This window comes from Lactuca serriola, chromosome 8 (assembly GCF_051521515.1).
Source record: "Lactuca serriola cultivar US96UC23 chromosome 8, Lser_US96UC23_V15, whole genome shotgun sequence".
Lineage (NCBI taxonomy): Eukaryota > Viridiplantae > Streptophyta > Magnoliopsida > Asterales > Asteraceae > Lactuca > Lactuca serriola.
Genome location: NC_136415.1, coordinates 263006075 through 263031037, shown reverse-complemented (window position 1 = coordinate 263031037; position 24963 = coordinate 263006075).

The window sequence follows — 24963 nt, the reverse complement described above, 5'->3', positions numbered from 1 at the left end:
GAGAATTGTTTGATTCTTGAGTTCATCAATAGAAGTCCATGCAATTTAAGCAAAGCTTTGATGAGCATTGTTTAATTCTTGAGTTCCACAATAGAAGTCTATGCCATTTAGCAAAGCTTTGATGAGCCTTGTTTCATTCTTGAGTTCCACAACAAAAGAAGTCTTTGCAATTTATCAAAGCTTTGATGAGCATCTTTTAATTCTTGAGTTCCACAATAGAAGTGTATGCAACTTATGCGTAGCTTTGATGAGCATTGTTTTGAGTTCCAGATTAGAAGTCTCTGCAATTTAACAAAACTTTGATGAACATTGTTTAATTCTAGAGTTCCACAATACAAGTAGTCTTCGCAATTTAGCAAAGGTTTGACGAGCATTGTTTAATACTTGAGTTCCACAATAGAAGTCTATGCAATTTAAGAAAAGCTTTGATGAACAATGTTTCATTCTTGAGTTCCACATTATTAGAAGTCTATGCAATTTAGAAAAGCTTTGATGAACATTGTTTAATTCTAGAGTTCCACAATAGATGTAGTCTTTGCAATTTATCAAATCTTTGATGAGCATTGTTTAATTCTTGAGGACAATAGAAGTCTTGCAATTTAAGCAAATCTTTGATGAGCATTGTTTCATTCTTGAGTTCCAAATTAGAAGTTTAAGCAATTTAGTATAGCTTTGATGAGCAACGTTTAATTCTTGAGTTCCACAATAGAAGTCTATACCATTTAAGCAAAGCTTTGATGAGCATTGTTTGATTATTGAGTTCCACAATAGAAGTCTATGCAATTTAGCAAATATTTGATGAGCATTGTCTCTTTCATGGGTTCCATATTAGAAGTCTATGCAATTTAGAAAAGTTTTGATGAGTGTTGTTTAATTCTTGAGTTCCACAATAAAAGTATTATTCGAAATTTAGCAAACCTTTGATGATCATTGTTTAAATCTTGAGTTCCACAATAAAAGTCTATGCAATTTAAGCAAAGCTTTGATGAGCATTGTTTAATTCTAGAGTACCACAATACAAGTAGTGTTCGTAATTTAGCAAAGGTTTGACGAGCATTGTTCAATACTTGAGTTCCACAACAGAAGTCTATGCAATTTAAGCAAAGCTTTGATGAGCATTGTTTAATTCTTGAGTTCCACAATATAAGCAGTCTTCGCAATTTAGCAAAGCTTTGATGAGTATTTTATAATTCTTGAGTTCCATGATAAACGTCTATACTATTTTAGCAAAGCTTTGATGAGCATTTTTTAGTTCTTGAGTTCCACAATAAAAGTCTATGCAATTTTCGCAAACCATTTATGAGCATTGTTACATTCTTGAATTTCACTTTAGAAGTCTATGCAGTTTAGCTTAACTTTGACGAGCATTGTTTAATTCTAGAGTTCCAAAAGAGAGGTAGTCTTCGCAATTTAGCAAAACTTTGATGAACATTGTTTAATTCTTGAGTTCTACAATAGAAGTCTCTACAATTTAAGCAAAGCTTTGATAAGCATTGTTTCATTCTTGAGTTCCATGTTAGAAATTTATGCAATTCAGTATAGCTTTGATAAGCATCGTTTAATTCTTGAGTTCCACAATAGAAGTCTATGCAATTTAAGCAATGCTTTGATGAGAATTGTTTGATTCTTGAGTTCATCAATAGAAGTCCATGCAATTTAAGCAAAGCTTTGATGAGCATTGTTTAATTCTTGAGTTCCACAATAGAAGTCTATGCCATTTAGCAAAGCTTTGATGAGCCTTGTTTCATTCTTGAGTTCCACAACAAAAGAAGTCTTTGCAATTTATCAAAGCATTGATGAGCATCTTTTAATTCTTGAGTTCCACAATAGAAGTGTATGCAACTTATGCGTAGCTTTGATGAGCATTGTTTTGAGTTCCAGATTAGAAGTCTTTGCAATTTAGCAAAACTTTGATGAACATTGTTTAATTCTAGAGTTCCACAGTACAAGTAGTCTTCGCAATTTAGCAAAGGTTTGACGAGCATTGTTTAATACTTGAGTTCCACAATAGAAGTCTATGCAATTTAAGAAAAGCTTTGATGAACAATGTTTCATTCTTGAGTTCCACATTATTAGAAGTCTATGCAATTTAGAAAAGCTTTGATGAGCATTGTTTAATTCTAGAGTTCCACAATAGATGTAGTCTTCGCAATTTATCAAATCTTTGATGAGCATTGTTTTATTCTTGAGGACAATAGAAGTCTTGCAATTTAAGCAAATCTTTGATGAGCATTGTTTCATTCTTGAGTTCCAAATTAGAAGTTTAAGCAATTTAGTATAGCTTTGATGAGCATCGTTTAATTCTTGAGTTCCACAATAGAAGTCTATACCATTTAAGCAAACATTTGATGAGCATTGTTTGATTATTGAGTTCCAAAATAGAAGTCTATGCAATTTAGCAAATATTTGATGAGCATTGTTTCTTTCATGGGTTCCACATTAGAAGTCTATGCAATTTAGAAAAGTTTTGATGAGTGTTGTTTAATTCTTGAGTTCCACAATAAAAGTATTATTCGAAATTTGGCAAACCTTTGATGATCATTGTTTAAATCTTGAGTTCCACAATAAAAGTCTATGCAATTTAAGCAAAGCTTTGATGACCATTGTTTAATTCTAGAGTACCACAATACAAGTAGTGTTCGTAATTTAGCAAAGGTTTAACGAGCATTGTTGAATACTTGAGTTCCACAATAGAAGTCTATGCAATTTAGCAAATATTGATGAGCATTGTTTCTTTCATGGGTTCCACATTAAAAGTCTATGCAATTTAGAAAAGTTTTGATGAGTGTTGTTTAATTCTTGAGTTCCACAATAAAAGTATTATTCGAAATTTAGCAAACCTTTGATGATCATTGTTTAAATCTTGAGTTCCACAATAAAAGTCTATGCAATTTAAGCAAAGCTTTGATGAGCATTGTTTAATTCTAGAGTACCACAATACAAGTAGTGTTCGTAATTTAGCAAAGGTTTGACGAGCATTGTTGAATACTTGAGTTCCACAATAGAAGTCTATGCAATTTAGCAAATATTTGATGAGCATTGTTTCTTTCATGGGTTCCACATTAGATGTCTATGCAATTTAGAAAAGTTTTGATGAGTGTTGTTTAATTCTTGAGTTCCACAATAAAAGTATTATTCGAAATTTAGCAAACCTTTGATGATCATTGTTTAAATCTTGAGTTCCACAATAAAAGTCTATGCAATTTAAGCAAAGCTTTGATGAGCATTGTTTAATTCTAGAGTACCACAATACAAGTAGTGTTCGTAATTTAGCAAAGGTTTGACGAGCATTGTTGAATACTTGAGTTCCACAATAGAAGTCTATGCAGTTTAAGCAAAGGTTTGATGAGCATTGTTTAATACTTGAGTTCCACAATATAAGCAGTCTTCGCAATTTAGCAAAACTTTGATGAACATTGTTTGATTCTTGAGTTCATCAATAGAAGTCCATGCAATTTAAGCAAAGCTTTGATGAGCATTGTTTAATTCTTGAGTTCCACTATAGAAGTCTATGCCATTTAGCAAAGCTTTGATGAGCCTTGTTTCATTCTTTAGTTCCACAACAAAAAGAAGTCTTTGCAATTTATCAAAGCTTTGATGTGCATCGTTTAATTCTTGAGTTCCACAATAGAAGTGTATGCAACTTATGCGTAGCTTTGGCAGAGCATTGTTTTGAGTTCCAGATTAGAAGTCTATGCAATTTAGCAAAACTTTGATGAACATTGTTTAATTCTAGAGTTCCACAATACAAGTAGTCTTCGCAATTTAGCAAAGGTTTGACGAGCATTGTTTAATACTTGAGTTCCACAATAGAAGTCTATGCAATTTAAGAAAAGCTTTGATGAACAATGTTTCATTCTTGAGTTCCACATTATTAGAAGTCTATGCAATTTAGAAAAGCTTTGATGAGCATTGTTTAATTCTAGAGTTCCACAATAGATGTAGTCTTCGCAATTTATCAAATCTTTGATGAGCATTGTTTAATTCTTGAGGACAATAGAAGTCTTGCAATTTAAGCAAATCTTTGATGAGCATTGTTTCATTCTTGAGTTCCAAATTAGAAGTTTAAGCAATTTAGTATAGCTTTGATGAGCATCGTTTAATTCTTGAATTCCACAATAGAAGTCTATACCATTTAAGCAAAGCTTTGATGAGCTTTGTTTGATTATTGAGTTCCACAATAGAAGTCTATGCAATTTAGCAAATATTTGATGAGCATTGTTTCTTTCATGGGTTCCACATTAGAAGTCTATGCAATTTAGAAAAGTTTTGATGAGTGTTGTTTAATTCTTGAGTTCCACAATAAAAGTATTATTCGAAATTTAGCAAACCTTTGATGATCATTGTTTAAATCTTGAGTTCCACAATAAAACAATTTAAGCAAAGCTTTGATGAGCATTGTTTAATTCTAGAGTACCACAATACAAGTAGTGTTCGTAATTTAGCAAAGGTTTGACGAGCATTGTTGAATACTTGAGTTCCACAATAGAAGTCTATGCAATTTAAGCAAAGCTTTGATGAGCATTGTTTGATACTTGAGTTCCACAATATAAGCAGTCTTCGCAATTTAGCAAAGCTTTGATGAGTATTGTATAATTCTTGAGTTCCATGATAAACGTCTATACTATTTTAGCAAAGCTTTGATGAGCATTTTTTAGTTCTTGAGTTCCATAATAAAAGTCTGCAATTTTCGCAAACCATTTATGAGCATTGTTACATTCTTGAATTTCACTTTAGAAGTCTATGCAGTTTAGCTTAACTTTGACGAGCATTGTTTAATTCTAGAGTTCCAAAAGAGAGGTAGTCTTCGCAATTTAGCAAAACTTTGATGAACATTGTTTAATTCTTGAGTTCTACAATAGAAGTCTCTACAATTTAAGCAAAGCTTTGATGAGCATTGTTTCATTCTTGAGTTCCATGTTAGAAATTTATGCAATTCAATATAGCTTTGATAAGCATCGTTTAATTCTTGAGTTCCACAATAGAAGTCTATGCAATTTAAGCAATGCTTTGATGAGAATTGTTTGATTCTTGAGTTCATCAATAGAAGTCCATGCAATTTAAGCAAAGCTTTGATGAGCATTGTTTAATTCTTGAGTTCCACAATAGAAGTCTATGCCATTTAGCAAAGCTTTGATGAGCCTTGTTTCATTCTTGAGTTCCACAACAAAAGAAGTCTTTGCAATTTATCAAAGCTTTGATGAGCATCTTTTAATTCTTGAGTTCCACAATAGAAGTGTATGCAACTTATGCGTAGCTTTGATGAGCATTGTTTTGAGTTCCAGATTAGAAGTCTCTGCAATTTAACAAAACTTTGATGAACATTGTTTAATTCTAGAGTTCCACAATACAAGTAGTCTTCGCAATTTAGCAAAGGTTTGACGAGCATTGTTTAATACTTGAGTTCCACAATAGAAGTCTATGCAATTTAAGAAAAGCTTTGATGAACAATGTTTCATTCTTGAGTTCCACATTATTAGAAGTCTATGCAATTTAGAAAAGCTTTGATGAACATTGTTTAATTCTAGAGTTCCACAATAGATGTAGTCTTTGCAATTTATCAAATCTTTGATGAGCATTGTTTAATTCTTGAGGACAATAGAAGTCTTGCAATTTAAGCAAATCTTTGATGAGCATTGTTTCATTCTTGAGTTCCAAATTAGAAGTTTAAGCAATTTAGTATAGCTTTGATGAGCAACGTTTAATTCTTGAGTTCCACAATAGAAGTCTATACCATTTAAGCAAAGCTTTGATGAGCATTGTTTGATTATTGAGTTCCACAATAGAAGTCTATGCAATTTAGCAAATATTTGATGAGCATTGTCTCTTTCATGGGTTCCATATTAGAAGTCTATGCAATTTAGAAAAGTTTTGATGAGTGTTGTTTAATTCTTGAGTTCCACAATAAAAGTATTATTCGAAATTTAGCAAACCTTTGATGATCATTGTTTAAATCTTGAGTTCCACAATAAAAGTCTATGCAATTTAAGCAAAGCTTTGATGAGCATTGTTTAATTCTAGAGTACCACAATACAAGTAGTGTTCGTAATTTAGCAAAGGTTTGACGAGCATTGTTCAATACTTGAGTTCCACAACAGAAGTCTATGCAATTTAAGCAAAGCTTTGATGAGCATTGTTTAATTCTTGAGTTCCACAATATAAGCAGTCTTCGCAATTTAGCAAAGCTTTGATGAGTATTTTATAATTCTTGAGTTCCATGATAAACGTCTATACTATTTTAGCAAAGCTTTGATGAGCATTTTTTAGTTCTTGAGTTCCACAATAAAAGTCTATGCAATTTTCGCAAACCATTTATGAGCATTGTTACATTCTTGAATTTCACTTTAGAAGTCTATGCAGTTTAGCTTAACTTTGACGAGCATTGTTTAATTCTAGAGTTCCAAAAGAGAGGTAGTCTTCGCAATTTAGCAAAACTTTGATGAACATTGTTTAATTCTTGAGTTCTACAATAGAAGTCTCTACAATTTAAGCAAAGCTTTGATAAGCATTGTTTCATTCTTGAGTTCCATGTTAGAAATTTATGCAATTCAGTATAGCTTTGATAAGCATCGTTTAATTCTTGAGTTCCGCAATAGAAGTCTATGCAATTTAAGCAATGCTTTGATGAGAATTGTTTGATTCTTGAGTTCATCAATAGAAGTCCATGCAATTTAAGCAAAGCTTTGATGAGCATTGTTTAATTCTTGAGTTCCACAATAGAAGTCTATGCCATTTAGCAAAGCTTTGATGAGCCTTGTTTCATTCTTGAGTTCCACAACAAAAGAAGTCTTTGCAATTTATCAAAGCATTGATGAGCATCTTTTAATTCTTGAGTTCCACAATAGAAGTGTATACAACGTATGCGTAGCTTTGATGAGCATTGTTTTGAGTTCCAGATTAGAAGTCTTTGCAATTTAGCAAAACTTTGATGAACATTGTTTAATTCTAGAGTTCCACAGTACAAGTAGTCTTCGCAATTTAGCAAAGGATTGACGAGCATTGTTTAATACTTGAGTTCCACAATAGAAGTCTATGCAATTTAAGAAAAGCTTTGATGAACAATGTTTCATTCTTGAGTTCCACATTATTAGAAGTCTATGCAATTTAGAAAAGCTTTGATGAGCATTGTTTAATTCTAGAGTTCCACAATAGATGTAGTCTTCGCAATTTATCAAATCTTTGATGAGCATTGTTTAATTCTTGAGGACAATAGAAGTCTTGCAATTTAAGCAAATCTTTGATGAGCATTGTTTCATTCTTGAGTTCCAAATTAGAAGTTTAAGCAATTTAGTATAGCTTTGATGAGCATCGTTTAATTCTTGAGTTCCACAATAGAAGTCTATACCATTTAAGCAAACATTTGATGAGCATTGTTTGATTATTGAGTTCCAAAATAGAAGTCTATGCAATTTAGCAAATATTTGATGAGCATTGTTTCTTTCATGGGTTCCACATTAGAAGTCTATGCAATTTAGAAAAGTTTTGATGAGTGTTGTTTAATTCTTGAGTTCCACAATAAAAGTATTATTCGAAATTTGGCAAACCTTTGATGATCATTGTTTAAATCTTGAGTTCCACAATAAAAGTCTATGCAATTTAAGCAAAGCTTTGATGAGCATTGTTTAATTCTAGAGTACCACAATACAAGTAGTGTTCGTAATTTAGCAAAGGTTTGACGAGCATTGTTGAATACTTGAGTTCCACAATAGAAGTCTATGCAATTTAGCAAATATTTGATGAGCATTGTTTCTTTCATGGGTTCCACATTAGAAGTCTATGCAATTTAGAAAAGTTTTGATGAGTGTTGTTTAATTCTTGAGTTCCACAATAAAAGTATTATTCGAAATTTAGCAAACCTTTGATGATCATTGTTTAAATCTTGAGTTCCACAATAAAAGTCTATGCAATTTAAGCAAAGCTTTGATGAGCATTGTTTAATTCTAGAGTACCACAATACAAGTAGTGTTCGTAATTTAGCAAAGGTTTGACGAGCATTGTTGAATACTTGAGTTCCACAATAGAAGTCTATGCAATTTAGCAAATATTTGATGAGCATTGTTTCTTTCATGGGTTCCACATTAGATGTCTATGCAATTTAGAAAAGTTTTGATGAGTGTTGTATAATTCTTGAGTTCCACAATAAAAGTATTATTCGAAATTTAGCAAACCTTTGATGATCATTGTTTAAATCTTGAGTTCCACAATAAAAGTCTATGCAATTTAAGCAAAGCTTTGATGAGCATTGTTTAATTCTAGAGTACCACAATACAAGTAGTGTTCGTAATTTAGCAAAGGTTTGACGAGCATTGTTGAATACTTGAGTTCCACAATAGAAGTCTATGCAGTTTAAGCAAAGGTTTGATGAGCATTGTTTAATACTTGAGTTCCACAATATAAGCAGTCTTCGCAATTTAGCAAAACTTTGATGAACATTGTTTGATTCTTGAGTTCATCAATAGAAGTCCATGCAATTTAAGCAAAGCTTTGATGAGCATTGTTTAATTCTTGAGTTCCACTATAGAAGTCTATGCCATTTACCAAAGCTTTGATGAGCCTTGTTTCATTCTTTAGTTCCACAACAAAAAGAAGTCTTTGCAATTTATCAAAGCTTTGATGTGCATCGTTTAATTCTTGAGTTCCACAATAGAAGTGTATGCAACTTATGCGTAGCTTTGGCAGAGCATTGTTTTGAGTTCCAGATTAGAAGTCTATGCAATTTAGCAAAACTTTGATGAACATTGTTTAATTCTAGAGTTCCACAATACAAGTAGTCTTCGCAATTTAGCAAAGGTTTGACGAGCATTGTTTAATACTTGAGTTCCACAATAGAAGTCTATGCAATTTAAGAAAAGCTTTGATGAACAATGTTTCATTCTTGAGTTCCACATTATTAGAAGTCTATGCAATTTAGAAAAGCTTTGATGAGCATTGTTTAATTCTAGAGTTCCACAATAGATGTAGTCTTCGCAATTTATCAAATCTTTGCTGAGCATTGTTTAATTCTTGAGGACAATAGAAGTCTTGCAATTTAAGCAAATCTTTGATGAGCATTGTTTCATTCTTGAGTTCCAAATTAGAAGTTTAAGCAATTTAGTATAGCTTTGATGAGCATCGTTTAATTCTTGAATTCCACAATACAAGTCTATACCATTTAAGCAAAGCTTTGATGAGCTTTGTTTGATTATTGAGTTCCACAATAGAAGTCTATGCAATTTAGCAAATATTTGATGAGCATTGTTTCTTTCATGGGTTCCACATTAGAAGTCTATGCAATTTAGAAAAGTTTTGATGAGTGTTGTTTAATTCTTGAGTTCCACAATAAAAGTATTATTCGAAATTTAGCAAACCTTTGATGATCATTGTTTAAATCTTGAGTTCCACAATAAAAGTCTATGCAATTTAAGCAAAGCTTTGATGAGCATTGTTTAATTCTAGAGTACCACAATACAAGTAGTGTTCGTAATTTAGCAAAGGTTTGACGAGCATTGTTCAATACTTGAGTTCCACAAAAGAAGTCTATGCAATTTAAGCAAAGCTTTGATGAGCATTGTTTAATTCTTGAGTTCCACAATATAAGCAGTCTTCGCAATTTAGCAAAGCTTTGATGAGTATTGTATAATTCTTGAGTTCCATGATAAACGTCTATACTATTTTAGCAAAGCTTTGATGAGCATTTTTTAGTTCTTGAGTTCCACAATAAAAGTCTATGCAATTTTCGCAAACCATTTATGAGCATTGTTACATTCTTGAATTTCACTTTAGAAGTCTATGCAGTTTAGCTTAACTTTGACGAGCATTGTTTAATTCTAGAGTTCCAAAAGAGAGGTAGTCTTCGCAATTTAGCAAAACTTTGATGAACATTGTTTAATTCTTGAGTTCTACAATAGAAGTCTCTACAATTTAAGCAAAGCTTTGATGAGCATTGTTTCATTCTTGAGTTCCATGTTAGAAATTTATGCAATTCAGTATAGCTTTGATAAGCATCGTTTAATTCTTGAGTTCCACAATAGAAGTCTATGCAATTTAAGCAATGCTTTGATGAGAATTGTTTGATTCTTGAGTTCATCAATAGAAGTCCATGCAATTTAAGCAAAGCTTTGATGAGCATTGTTTAATTCTTGAGTTCCACAATAGAAGTCTATGCCATTTAGCAAAGCTTTGATGAGCCTTGTTTCATTCTTTAGTTCCACAACAAAAAGAAGTCTTTGCAATTTATCAAAGCTTTGATGTGCATCGTTTAATTCTTGAGTTCCACAATAGAAGTGTATGCAACTTATGCGTAGCTTTGATGAGCATTGTTTTGAGTTTCAGATTAGAAGTCTCTGCGATTTAGCAAAACTTTGATGAACATTGTTTAATTCTAGAGTTCCACAATACAAGTAGTCTTCGCAATATAGCAATGGTTTGACGAGCATTATTTAATACTTGAGTTCCACAATAGAAGTCTATGCAATTTAAGAAAAGCTTTGATGATCAATGTTTCATTCTTGAGTTCCACATTATTAGAAGTCTATGCAATTTAGAAAAGCTTTGATGAGCATTGTTTAATTCTAGAGTTCCACAATAGATGTAGTCTTCGCAATTTATCAGATCTTTGATGAGCATTGTTTAATTCTTGAGGACAATAGAAGTCTTGCAATTTAAGCAAATCTTTGATGAGCATTGTTTCATTCTTGAGTTCCAAATTAGAAGTTTAAGCAATTTAGTATAGCTTTGATGAGCATCGTTTAATTCTTGAGTTCCACAATAGAAGTCTATACCATTTAAGCAAAGCTTTGATGAGCATTGTTTGATTATTGAGTTCCACAATAGAAGTCTATGCAATTTAGCAAATATTTGATGAGCATTGTTTCTTTCATGGGTTCCACATTAGAAGTCTATGCAATTTAGAAAAGTTTTGATGAGTGTTGTTTAATTCTTGAGTTCCACAATAAAAGTATTATTCGAAATTTAGCAAACCTTTGATGATCATTGTTTAAATCTTGAGTTCCACAATAAAAGTCTATGCAATTTAAGCAAAGCTTTGATGAGCATTGTTTAATTCTAGAGTACCACAATACAAGTAGTGTTCGTAATTTAGCAAAGGTTTGACGAGCATTGTTCAATACTTGAGTTCCACAAAAGAAGTCTATGCAATTTAAGCAAAGCTTTGATGAGCATTGTTTAATTCTTGAGTTCCACAATATAAGCAGTCTTCGCAATTTAGCAAAGCTTTGATGAGTATTGTATAATTCTTGAGTTCCATGATAAACGTCTATACTATTTTAGCAAAGCTTTGATGAGCATTTTTTAGTTCTTGAGTTCCACAATAAAAGTCTATGCAATTTTCGCAAACCATTTATGAGCATTGTTACATTCTTGAATTTCACTTTAGAAGTCTATGTAGTTTAGCTTAACTTTGACGAGCATTGTTTAATTCTAGAGTTCCAAAAGAGAGGTAGTCTTCGCAATTTAGCAAAACTTTGATGAACATTGTTTAATTCTTGAGTTCTACAATAGAAGTCTCTACAATTTAAGCAAAGCTTTGATGAGCATTGTTTCATTGTTGAGTTCCATGTTAGAAATTTATGCAATTCAGTATAGCTTTGATAAGCATCGTTTAATTCTTGAGTTCCACAATAGAAGTCTATGCAATTTAAGCAATGCTTTGATGAGAATTGTTTGATTCTTGAGTTCATCAATAGAAGTCCATGCAATTTAAGCAAAGCTTTGATGAGCATTGTTTAATTCTTGAGTTCCACAATAGAAGTCTATGCCATTTAGCAAAGCTTTGATGAGCCTTGTTTCATTCTTTAGTTCCACAACAAAAAGAAGTCTTTGCAATTTATCAAAGCTTTGATGTGCATCGTTTAATTCTTGAGTTCCACAATAGAAGTGTATGCAACTTATGCGTAGCTTTGATGAGCATTGTTTTGAGTTCCAGATTAGAAGTCTATGCAATTTAGCAAAACTTTGATGAACATTGTTTAATTCTAGAGTTCCACAATACAAGTAGTCTTCGCAATATAGCAATGGTTTGACGAGCATTATTTAATACTTGAGTTCCACAATAGAAGTCTATGCAATTCAAGAAAAGCTTTGATGATCAATGTTTCATTCTTGAGTTCCACATTATTAGAAGTCTATGCAATTTAGAAAAGCTTTGATGAGCATTGTTTAATTCTAGAGTTCCACAATAGATGTAGTCTTCGCAATTTATCAAATCTTTGATGAGCATTGTTTAATTCTTGAGGACAATAGAAGTCTTGCAATTTAAGCAAATCTTTGATGAGCATTGTTTCATTCTTGAGTTCCAAATTAGAAGTTTAAGCAATTTAGTATAGCTTTGATGAGCATCGTTTAATTCTTGAGTTCCACAATAGAAGTCTATACCATTTAAGCAAAGCTTTGATGAGCATTGTTTGATTATTGAGTTCCACAATAGAAGTCTATGCAATTTAGCAAATATTTGATGAGCATTGTTTCTTTCATGGGTTCCACATTAGAAGTCTATGCAATTTAGAAAAGTTTTGATGAGTGTTGTTTAATTCTTGAGTTCCACAATAAAAGTATTATTGGAAATTTAGCAAACCTTTGATGATCATTGTTTAAATCTTGAGTTCCACAATAAAAGTCTATGCAATTTTAGCAAAGCTTTGATGAGCATTGTTTAATTCTAGAGTACCACAATACAAGTAGTGTTCGTAATTTAGCAAAGGTTTGACGAGCATTGTTGAATACTTGAGTTCCACAATAGAAGTCTATGCAATTTAGCAAATATTTGATGAGCATTGTTTCTTTCATGGGTTCCACATTAGAAGTCTATGCAATTTAGAAAAGTTTTGATGAGTGTTGTTTAATTCTTGAGTTCCACAATAAAAGTATTATTCGAAATTTAGCAAACCTTTGATGATCATTGTTTAAATCTTGAGTTCCACAATAAAAGTCTATGCAATTTAAGCAAAGCTTTGATGAGCATTGTTTAATTCTAGAGTACCACAATACAAGTAGTGTTCGTAATTTAGCAAAGGTTTGACGAGCATTGTTGAATACTTGAGTTCCACAATAGAAGTCTATGCAATTTAGCAAATATTTGATGAGCATCGTTTCTTTCTTGGGTTCCACATTAGAAGTCTATGCAATTTAGAAAAGTTTTGATGAGTGTTGTTTAATTCTTGAGTTCCACAATAAAAGTATTGTTCGAAATTTAGCAAACCTTTGATGATCATTGTTTAAATCTTGAGTTCCACAATAAAAGTCTATGCAATTTAAGCAAAGCTTTGATGAGCATTGTTTAATTCTAGAGTACCACAATACAAGTAGTGTTCGTAATTTAGCAATGGTTTGACGAGCATTGTTGAATACTTGAGTTCCACAATAGAAGTCTATGCAGTTTAAGCAAAGCTTTGATGAGCATTGTTTAATACGTGAGTTCCACAATATAAGCAGTCTTCGCAATTTAGCAAAGCTTTGATGAGTATTGTATAATTCTTGAGTTCCATGATAAACGTCTATACTATTTTAGCAAAGCTTTGATGAGCATTTTTTAGTTCTTGAGTTCCACAATAAAAGTCTATGCAATTTTCGCAAACCATTTACGAGCATTGTTACATTCTTGAATTTCACTTTAGAAGTCTATGCAGTTTAGCTTAACTTTGACGAGCATTGTTTAATTCTAGAGTTCCAAAAGAGAGGTAGTCTTCGCAATTTAGCAAGACTTTGATGAACATTGTTTAATTCTTGAGTTCTACAATAGAAGTCTCTACAATTTAAGCATAGTGTTGATGAGCATTGTTTCATTCTTGAGTTCCATGTTAGAAATTTATGCAATTCAGTATAGCTTTGATAAGCATCGTTTAATTCTTGAGTTCCACAATAGAATTCTATGCAATTTAAGCAATGCTTTGATGAGAATTGTTTGATTCTTGAGTTCATCAATAGAAGTCCATGCAATTTAAGCAAAGCTTTGATGAGCATTGTTTAATTCTTGAGTTCCACAATAGAAGTCTATGCCATTTAGCAAAGCTTTGATGAGCCTTCTTTCATTCTTGAGTTCCACAACAAAAGAAGTCTTTGAAATTTATCAAAGCTTTGATGAGCATCTTTTAATTCTTGACTTCCACAATAGAAGTGTATGCAATTTATGCGTAGCTTTGATGAGCATTGTTTTGAGTTCCAGATTAGAAGTCTCTGCAATTTAGCAAAACTTTGATGAACATTGTTTAATTCTAGAGTTCCACAATACAAGTAGTCTTCGCAATTTAGCAAAGGTTTGACGAGCATTGTTTAATACTTGAGTTCCACAATAGAAGTCTATGCAATTTATGAAAAGCTTTGATGAACAATGTTTCATTCTTGAGTTCCACATTATTAGAAGTCTATGCAATTTAGAAAAGCTTTGATGAGCATTGTTTAATTCTAGAGTTCCACAATAGATGTAGTCTTCGCAATTTATCAAATCTTTGATGAGCATTGTTTAATTCTTGAGGACAATAGAAGTCTTGCAATTTAAGCAAATCTTTGATGAGCATTGTTTCATTCTTGAGTTCCAAATTAGAAGTCTAAGCAATTTAGTATAGCTTTGATGAGCATCGTTTAGTTCTTGAGTTCCACAATAGAAGTCTATACCATTTAAGCAAAGCTTTGATGAGCATTGTTTGATTATTGAGTTCCACAATAGAAGTCTATGCAATTTAGCAAATATTTGATGAGCATCGTTTCTTTCATGGGTTCCACATTAGAAGTCTATGCAATTTAGAAAAGTTTTGATGAGTGTTGTTTAATTCTTGAGTTCCACAATAAAAGTATTATTGGAAATTTAGCAAACCTTTGATGATCATTGTTTAAATCTTGAGTTCCACAATAAAAGTCTATGCAATTTTAGCAAAGCTTTGATGAGCATTGTTTAATTCTAGAGTACCACAATACAAGTAGTGTTCGTAATTTAGCAAAGGTTTGACGAGCATTGTTGAATACTTGAGTTCCACAATAGAAGTCTATGCAATTTAGCAAATATTTGATGAGCATTGTTTCTTTCATGGGTTCCACATTATAAGTCTATGCAATTTAGAAAAGTTTTGATGAGTGTTGTTTAATTCTTGAGTTCCACAATAAAAGTATTATTCGAAATTTAGCAAACCTTTGATGATCATTGTTTAAATCTTGAGTTCCACAATAAAAGTCTATGCAATTTAAGCAAAGCTTTGATGAGCATTGTTTAATTCTAGAGTACCACAATACAAGTAGTGTTCGTAATTTAGCAAAGGTTTGACGAGCATTGTTGAATACTTGAGTTCCACAATAGAAGTCTATGCAATTTAGCAAATATTTGATGAGCATTGTTTCTTTCATGGGTTCCACATTAGAAGTCTATGCAATTTAGAAAAGTTTTGATGAGTGTTGTTTAATTCTTGAGTTCCACAATAAAAGTATTATTCGAAATTTAGCAAACCTTTGATGATCATTGTTTAAATCTTGAGTTCCACAATAAAAGTCTATGCAATTTAAGCAAAGCTTTGATGAGCATTGTTTAATTCTAGAGTACCACAATACAAGTAGTGTTCGTAATTTAGCAAAGGTTTGACGAGCATTGTTGAATACTTGAGTTCCACAATAGAAGTCTATGCAATTTAAGCAAAGCTTTGATGAGCATTGTTTAATACTTGAGTTCCACAATATAAGCAGTCTTCGCAATTTAGCAAAGCTTTGATGAGTATTGTATAATTCTTGATTTCCATGATAAACGTCTATACTATTTTAGCAAAGCTTTGATGAGCATTTTTTAGTTCTTGAGTTCCACAATAAAAGTCTATGCAATTTTCGCAAACCATTTATGAGCATTGTTACATTCTTGAATTTCACTTTAGAAGTCTATGCAGTTTAGCTTAACTTTGACGAGCATTGTTTAATTCTAGAGTTCCGAAAGAGAGGTAGTCTTCGCAATTTAGCAAAACTTTGATGAACATTGTTTAATTCTTGAGTTCTACAATAGAAGTCTCTACAATTTAAGCAAAGCTTTGATGAGCATTGTTTCATTCTTGAGTTCCATGTTAGAAATTTATGCAATTCAGTATAGCTTTGATAAGCATCGTTTAATTCTTGAGTTCCACAATAGAAGTCTATGCAATTTAAGCAATGCTTTGATGAGAATTGTTTGATTCTTGAGTTCATCAATAGAAGTCCATGCAATTTAAGCAAAGCTTTGATGAGCATTGTTTAATTCTTGAGTTCCACAATAGAAGTCTATGCCATTTAGCAAAGCATTGATGAGCCTTCTTTCATTCTTGAGTTCCACAACAAAAGAAGTCTTTGCAATTTATCAAAGCTTTGATGAGCATCTTTTAATTCTTGACTTCCACAATAGAAGTGTATGCAACTTATGCGTAGCTTTGATGAGCATTGTTTTGAGTTCCAGATTAGAAGTCTCTGCAATTTAGCAAAACTTTGATGAACATTGTTTAATTCTAGAGTTCCACAATACAAGTAGTCTTCGCAATTTAGCAAAGGTTTGACGAGCATTGTTTAATACTTGAGTTCCACAATAGAAGTCTATGCAATTTAAGAAAAGCTTTGATGAACAATGTTTCATTCTTGAGTTCCACATTATTAGAAGTCTATGCAATTTAGAAAAGCTTTGATGAGCATTGTTTAATTCTAGAGTTCCACAATAGATGTAGTCTTCGCAATTTATCAAATCTTTGATGAGCATTGTTTAATTCTTGAGGACAATAGAAGTCTTGCAATTTAAGCAAATCTTTGATGAGCATTGTTTCATTCTTGAGTTCCAAATTAGAAGTTTAAGCAATTTAGTATAGCTTTGATGAGCATCGTTTAATTCTTGAGTTCCACAATAGAAGTCTATACCATTTAAGCAAAGATTTGATGAGCATTGTTTGATTATTGAGTTCCACAATAGAAGTCTATGCAATTTAGCAAATATTTGATGAGCATCGTTTCTTTCATGGGTTCCACATTAGAAGTCTATGCAATTTAGAAAAGTTTTGATGAGTGTTGTTTAATTCTTGAGTTCCACAATAAAAGTATTATTCGAAATTTAGCAAACCTTTGATGATCATTGTTTAAATCTTGAGTTCCACAATAAAAGTCTATGCAATTTAAGCAAAGTTTTGATGAACATTGTTTAATTCTAGAGTTCCACAATACAAGTAGTGTTCGTAATTTAGCAAAGGTTTGACGAGCATTGTTCAATACTTGAGTTCCACAATAGAAGTCTATGCAATTTAAGCAAAGCTTTGATGAGCATTGTTTAATTCTTGAGTTCCACAATATAAGCAGTCTTCGCAATTTAGCAAAGCTTTGATGAGTATTGTATAATTCTTGAGTTCCATGATAAACGTCTATACTATTTTAGCAAAGCTTTGATGAGCATTTTTTAGTTCTTGAGTTCCACAATAAAAGTCTATGCAATTTTCGCAAACCATTTATGAGCATTGTTACATTATTGAATTTCACTTTAGAAGTCTATGCAGTTTAGCTTAACTTTGACGAGCATTGTTTAATTCTAGAGTTCCGAAAGAGAGGTAGTCTTCGCAATTTAGCAAGACTTTGATGAACATTGTTTAATTCTTGAGTTCTACAATAGAAGTCTCTACAATTTAAGCAAAGCTTTGATGAGCATTGTTTCATTCTTGAGTTCCATGTTAGAAATTTATGCAATTCAGTATAGCTTTGATAAGCATCGTTTAATTCTTGAGTTCCACAATAGAAGTCTATGCAATTTAAGCAATGCTTTGATGAGAATTGTTTGATTCTTGAGTTCATCAATAGAAGTCCATGCAATTTAAGCAAAGCTTTGATGAGCATTGTTTAATTCTTGAGTTCCACAATAGAAGTCTATGCCATTTAGCAAAGCTTTGATGAGCCTTGTTTCATTCTTTAGTTCCACAACAAAAGAAGTCTTTGCAATTTATCAAAGCTTTGATGAGCATCGTTTAATTCTTGAGTTCCACAATAGAAGTGTATGCAACTTATGCGTAGCTTTGATGAGCATTGTTTTGAGTTCCAGATTAGAAGTCTATGCAATTTAGCAAAACTTTGATGAACATTGTTTAATTCTAGAGTTCCACAATACAAGTAGTCTTCGCAATTTAGCAAAGGTTTGACGAGCATTGTTTAATACTTGAGTTCCACAATAGAAGTCTATGCAATTTAAGAACAGCTTTGATGAACAATGTTTCATTCTTGAGTTCCACATTATTAGAAGTCTATGCAATTTAGAAAAGCTTTGATGAGCATTGTTTAATTCTAGAGTTCCACAATAGATGTAGTCTTCGCAATTTATCGAATCTTTGATGAGCATTGTTTAATTCTTGAGGACAATAGAAGTCTTGCAATTTAAGCAAATCTTTGATGAGCATTGTTTCATTCTTGAGTTCCAAATTAGAAGTCTAAGCAATTTAGTATAGCTTTCATGAGCATCGTTTAATTCTTGAGTTCCACAATAGAAGTCTATACCATTTAAGCAAAGCTTTGATGAGCATTGTTTGATTATTGAGTTCCACAATAGAAGTCTATGCAATTTAGCAAATATTTGATGAGCATTGTTTCTTTCATGGGTTCCACATTAGAAGTCTATGCAATTTAGAAAAGTTTTGATGAGTGTTGTTTAATTCTTGAGTTCCACAATAAAAGTATTATTCGAAATTTAGCAAACCTTTGATGATCATTGTTTAAATCTTGAGTTCCACAATAAAAGTCTATGCAATTTAAGCAAAGCTTTGATGAGCATTGTTTAATTCTAGAATACCACAATACAAGTAGTGTTCGTAATTTAACAAAGGTTTGACGAGCATTGTTGAATACTTGAGTTCCACAATAGAAGTCTATGCAATTTAGCAAATATTTGATGAGCATCGTTTCTTTCTTGGGTTCCACATTAGAAGTCTATGCAATTTAGAAAAGTTTTGATGAGTGTTGTTTAATTCTTGAGTTCCACAATAAAAGTATTGTTCGAAATTTAGCAAACCTTTGATGATCATTGTTTAAATCTTGAGTTCCACAATAAAAGTCTATGCAATTTAAGCAAAGCTTTGATGAGCATTGTTTAATTCTAGAGTACCACAATACAAGTAGTGTTCGTAATTTAGCAATGGTTTGACGAGCATTGTTGAATACTTGAGTTCCACAATAGAAGTCTATGCAGTTTAAGCAAAGCTTTGATGAGCATTGTTTAATACGTGAGTTCCACAATATAAGCAGTCTTCGCAATTTAGCAAAGCTTTGATGAGTATTGTATAATTCTTGAGTTCCATGATAAACGTCTATACTATTTTAGCAAAGCTTTGATGAGCATTTTTTAGTTCTTGAGTTCCACAATAAAAGTCTATGCAATTTTCGCAAACCATTTACGAGCATTGTTACATTCTTGAATTTCACTTTAGAAGTCTATGCAGTTTAGCTTAACTTTGACGAGCATTGTTTAATTCTAGAGTTCCAAAAGAGAGGTAGTCTTCGCAATTTAGCAAGACTTTGATGAACATTGTTTAATTCTTGAGTTCTACAATAGAAGTCTCTACAATTTAAGCATAGTGTTGATGAGCATTGTTTCATTCTTGAGTTCCATGTTAGAAATTTATGCAATTCAGTATAGCTTTGATAAGCATCGTTTAATTCTTGAGTTCCACAATAGAATTCTATGCAATTTAAGCAATGCTTTGATGAGAATTGTTTGATTCTTGAGTTCATCAATAGAAGTCCATGCAATTTAAGCAAAGCTTTGATGAGCATTGTTTAATTCTTGAGTTCCACAATAGAAGTCTATGCCATTTAGCAAAGCTTTGATGAGCCTTCTTTCATTCTTGAGTTCCACAACAAAAGAAGTCTTTGAAATTTATCAAAGCTTTGATGAGCATCTTTTAATTCTTGACTTCCACAATAGAAGTGTATGCAATTTATGCGTAGCTTTGATGAGCATTGTTTTGAGTTCCAGATTAGAAGTCTCTGCAATTTAGCAAAACTTTGATGAACATTGTTTAATTCTAGAGTTCCACAATACAAGTAGTCTTCGCAATTTAGCAAAGGTTTGACGAGCATTGTTTAATACTTGAGTTCCACAATAGAAGTCTATGCAATTTAAGAAAAGCTTTGATGAACAATGTTTCATTCTTGAGTTCCACATTATTAGAAGTCTATGCAATTTAGAAAAGCTTTGATGAGCATTGTTTAATTCTAGAGTTCCACAATAGATGTAGTCTTCGCAATTTATCAAATCTTTGATGAGCATTGTTTAATTCTTGAGGACAATAGAAGTCTTGCAATTTAAGCAAATCTTTGATGAGCATTGTTTCATTCTTGAGTTCCAAATTAGAAGTCTAAGCAATTTAGTATAGCTTTGATGAGCATCGTTTAATTCTTGAGTTCCACAATAGAAGTCTATACCATTTAAGCAAAGCTTTGATGAGCATTGTTTGATTATTGAGTTCCACAATAGAAGTCTATGCAATTTAGCAAATATTTGATGAGCATCGTTTCTTTCATGGGTTCCACATTAGAAGTCTATGCAATTTAGAAAAGTTTTGATGAGTGTTGTTTAATTCTTGAGTTCCACAATAAAAGTATTATTGGAAATTTAGCAAACCTTTGATGATCATTGTTTAAATCTTGAGTTCCACAATAAAAGTCTATGCAATTTTAGCAAAGCTTTGATGAGCATTGTTTAATTCTAGAGTACCACAATACAAGTAGTGTTTGTAATTTAGCAAAGGTTTGACGAGCATTGTTGAATACTTGAGTTCCACAATAGAAGTCTATGCAATTTAGCAAATATTTGATGAGCATTGTTTCTTTCATGGGTTCCACATTAGAAGTCTATGCAATTTAGAAAAGTTTTGATGAGTGTTGTTTAATTCTTGAGTTCCACAATAAAAGTATTATTCGAAATTTAGCAAACCTTTGATGATCATTGTTTAAATCTTGAGTTCCACAATAAAAGTCTATGCAATTTAAGCAAAGCTTTGATGAGCATTGTTTAATTATAGAGTACCACAATACAAGTAGTGTTCGTAATTTAGCAAAGGTTTGACGAGCATTGTTGAATACTTGAGTTCCACAATAGAAGTCTATGCAATTTAGCAAATATTTGATGAGCATTGTTTCTTTCATGGGTTCCACATTAGAAGTCTATGCAATTTAGAAAAGTTTTGATGAGTGTTGTTTAATTCTTGAGTTCCACAATAAAAGTATTATTCGAAATTTAGCAAACCTTTGATGATCATTGTTTAAATCTTGAGTTCCACAATAAAAGTCTATGCAATTTAAGCAAAGCTTTGATGAGCATTGTTTAATTCTAGAGTACCACAATACAAGTAGTGTTCGTAATTTAGCAAAGGTTTGACGAGCATTGTTGAATACTTGAGTTCCACAATAGAAGTCTATGCAATTTAGCAAATATTTGATGAGCATTGTTTCTTTCATGGGTTCCACATTAGAAGTCTATGCAATTTAGAAAAGTTTTGATGAGTGTTGTTTAATTCTTGAGTTCCACAATAAAAGTATTATTCGAAATTTAGCAAACCTTTGATGATCATTGTTTAAATCTTGAGTTCCACAATAAAAGTCTATGCAATTTAAGCAAAGCTTTGATGAGCATTGTTTAATTCCAGAGTACCACAATACAAGTAGTGTTCGTAATTTAGCAAAGGTTTGACGAGCATTGTTGAATACTTGAGTTCCACAATAGAAGTCTATGCAATTTAAGCAAAGCTTTGATGAGCATTGTTTAATACTTGAGTTCCACAATATAAGCAGTCTTCGCAATTTAGCAAAGCTTTGATGAGTATTGTATAATTCTTGAGTTCCATGATAAACGTCTATACTATTTTAGCAAAGCTTTGATGAGCATTTTTTAGTTCTTGAGTTCCACAATAAAAGTCTATGCAATTTTCGCAAACCATTTATGAGCATTGTTACATTCTTGAATTTCACTTTAGAAGTCTATGCAGTTTAGCTTAACTTTGACGAGCATTGTTTAATTCTAGAGTTCCGAAAGAGAGGTAGTCTTCGCAATTTAGCAAAACTTTGATGAACATTGTTTAATTCTTGAGTTCTACAATAGAAGTCTCTACAATTTAAGCAAAGCTTTAATGAGCATTGTTTCATTCTTGAGTTCCATGTTAGAAATTTATGCAATTCAGTATAGCTTTGATAAGCATCGTTTAATTCTTGAGTTCCACAATAGAAGTCTATGCAATTTAAGCAATGCTTTGATGAGAATTGTTTGATTCTTGAGTTCATCAATAGAAGTCCATGCAATTTAAGCAAAGCTTTGATGAGCATTGTTTAATTCTTGAGTTCCACAATAGATGTCTATGCCATTTAGCAAAGCTTTGATGAGCCTTCTTTCATTCTTGAGTTCCACAACAAAAGAAGTCTTTGAAATTTATCAAAGCTTTGATGAGCATCTTTTAATTCTTGACTTCCACAATAGAAGTGTATGCAATTTATGCGTAGCTTTGATGAGCATTGTTTTGAGTTCCAGATTAGAAGTCTCTGCAATTTAGCAAAACTTTGATGAACATTGTTTAATTCTAGAGTTCCACAATACAAGTAGTCTTCGCAATTTAGCAAAGGTTTGACGAGCATTGTTTAATACTTGAGTTCCACAATAGAAGTCTATGCAATTTAAGAAAAGCTTTGATGAACAATGTTTCATTCTTGAGTTCCACATTATTAGAAGTCTATGCAATTTAGAAAAGCTTTGATGAGCATTGTTTAATTCTAGAGTTCCACAATAGATGTAGTCTTCGCAATTTATCAAATCTTTGATGAGCATTGTTTAATTCTTGAGGACAATAGAAGTCTTGCAATTTAAGCAAATCTTTGATGAGCATTGTTTCATTCTTGAGTTCCAAATTAGAAGTCTAAGCAATTTAGTATAGCTTTGATGAGCATCGTTTAATTCTTGAGTTCCACAATAGAAGTCTATACCATTTAAGCAAAGCTTTGATGAGCATTGTTTGATTATTGAGTTCCACAATAGAAGTCTATGCAATTTAGCAAATATTTGATGAGCATCGTTTCTTTCATGGGTTCCACATTAGAAGTCTATGCAATTTAGAAAAGTTTTGATGAGTGTTGTTTAATTCTTGAGTTCCACAATAAAAGTATTATTGGAAATTTAGCAAACCTTTGATGATCATTGTTTAAATCTTGAGTTCCACAATAAAAGTCTATGCAATTTTAGCAAAGCTTTGATGAGCATTGTTTAATTCTAGAGTACCACAATACAAGTAGTGTTCGTAATTTAGCAAAGGTTTGACGAGCATTGTTGAATACTTGAGTTCCACAATAGAAGTCTATGCAATTTAGCAAATATTTGATGAGCATTGTTTCTTTCATGGGTTCCACATTAGAAGTCTATGCAATTTAGAAAAGTTTTGATGAGTGTTGTTTAATTCTTGAGTTCCACAATAAAAGTATTATTCGAAATTTAGCAAACCTTTGATGATCATTGTTTAAATCTTGAGTTCCACAATAAAAGTCTATGCAATTTAAGCAAAGCTTTGATGAGCATTGTTTAATTATAGAGTACCACAATACAAGTAGTGTTCGTAATTTAGCAAAGGTTTGACGAGCATTGTTGAATACTTGAGTTCCACAATAGAAGTCTATGCAATTTAGCAAATATTTGATGAGCATTGTTTCTTTCATGGGTTCCACATTAGAAGTCTATGCAATTTAGAAAAGTTTTGATGAGTGTTGTTTAATTCTTGAGTTCCACAATAAAAGTATTATTCGAAATTTAGCAAACCTTTGATGATCATTGTTTAAATCTTGAGTTCCACAATAAAAGTCTATGCAATTTAAGCAAAGCTTTGATGAGCATTGTTTAATTCTAGAGTACCACAATACAAGTAGTGTTCGTAATTTAGCAAAGGTTTGACGAGCATTGTTGAATACTTGAGTTCCACAATAGAAGTCTATGCAATTTAGCAAATATTTGATGAGCATTGTTTCTTTCATGGGTTCCACATTAGAAGTCTATGCAATTTAGAAAAGTTTTGATGAGTGTTGTTTAATTCTTGAGTTCCACAATAAAAGTATTATTCGAAATTTAGCAAACCTTTGATGATCATTGTTTAAATCTTGAGTTCCACAATAAAAGTCTATGCAATTTTAGCAAAGCTTTGATGAGCATTGTTTAATTCTAGAGTACCACAATACAAGTAGTGTTCGTAATTTAGCAAAGGTTTGACGAGCATTGTTGAATACTTGAGTTCCACAATAGAAGTCTATGCAATTTAAGCAAAGCTTTGATGAGCATTGTTTAATACTTGAGTTCCACAATATAAGCAGTCTTCGCAATTTAGCAAAGCTTTGATGAGTATTGTATAATTCTTGAGTTCCATGATAAACGTCTATACTATTTTAGCAAAGCTTTGATGAGCATTTTTTAGTTCTTGAGTTCCACAATAAAAGTCTATGGAATTTTCGCAAACCATTTATGAGCATTGTTACATTCTTGAATTTCACTTTAGAAGTCTATGCAGTTTAGCTTAACTTTGACGAGCATTGTTTAATTCTAGAGTTCCGAAAGAGAGGTAGTCTTCGCAATTTAGCAAAACTTTGATGAACATTGTTTAATTCTTGAGTTCTACAATAGAAGTCTCTACAATTTAAGCAAAGCTTTGATGAGCATTGTTTCATTCTTGAGTTCCATGTTAGAAATTTATGCAATTCAGTATAGCTTTGATAAGCATCGTTTAATTCTTGAGTTCCACAATAGAAGTCTATGCAATTTAAGCAATGCTTTGATGAGAATTGTTTGATTCTTGAGTTCATCAATAGAAGTCCATGCAATTTAAGCAAAGCTTTGATGAGCATTGTTTAATTCTTGAGTTCCACAATAGAAGTCTATGCCATTTAGCAAAGCATTGATGAGCCTTCTTTCATTCTTGAGTTCCACAACAAAAGAAGTCTTTGCAATTTATCAAAGCTTTGATGAGCATCTTTTAATTCTTGACTTCC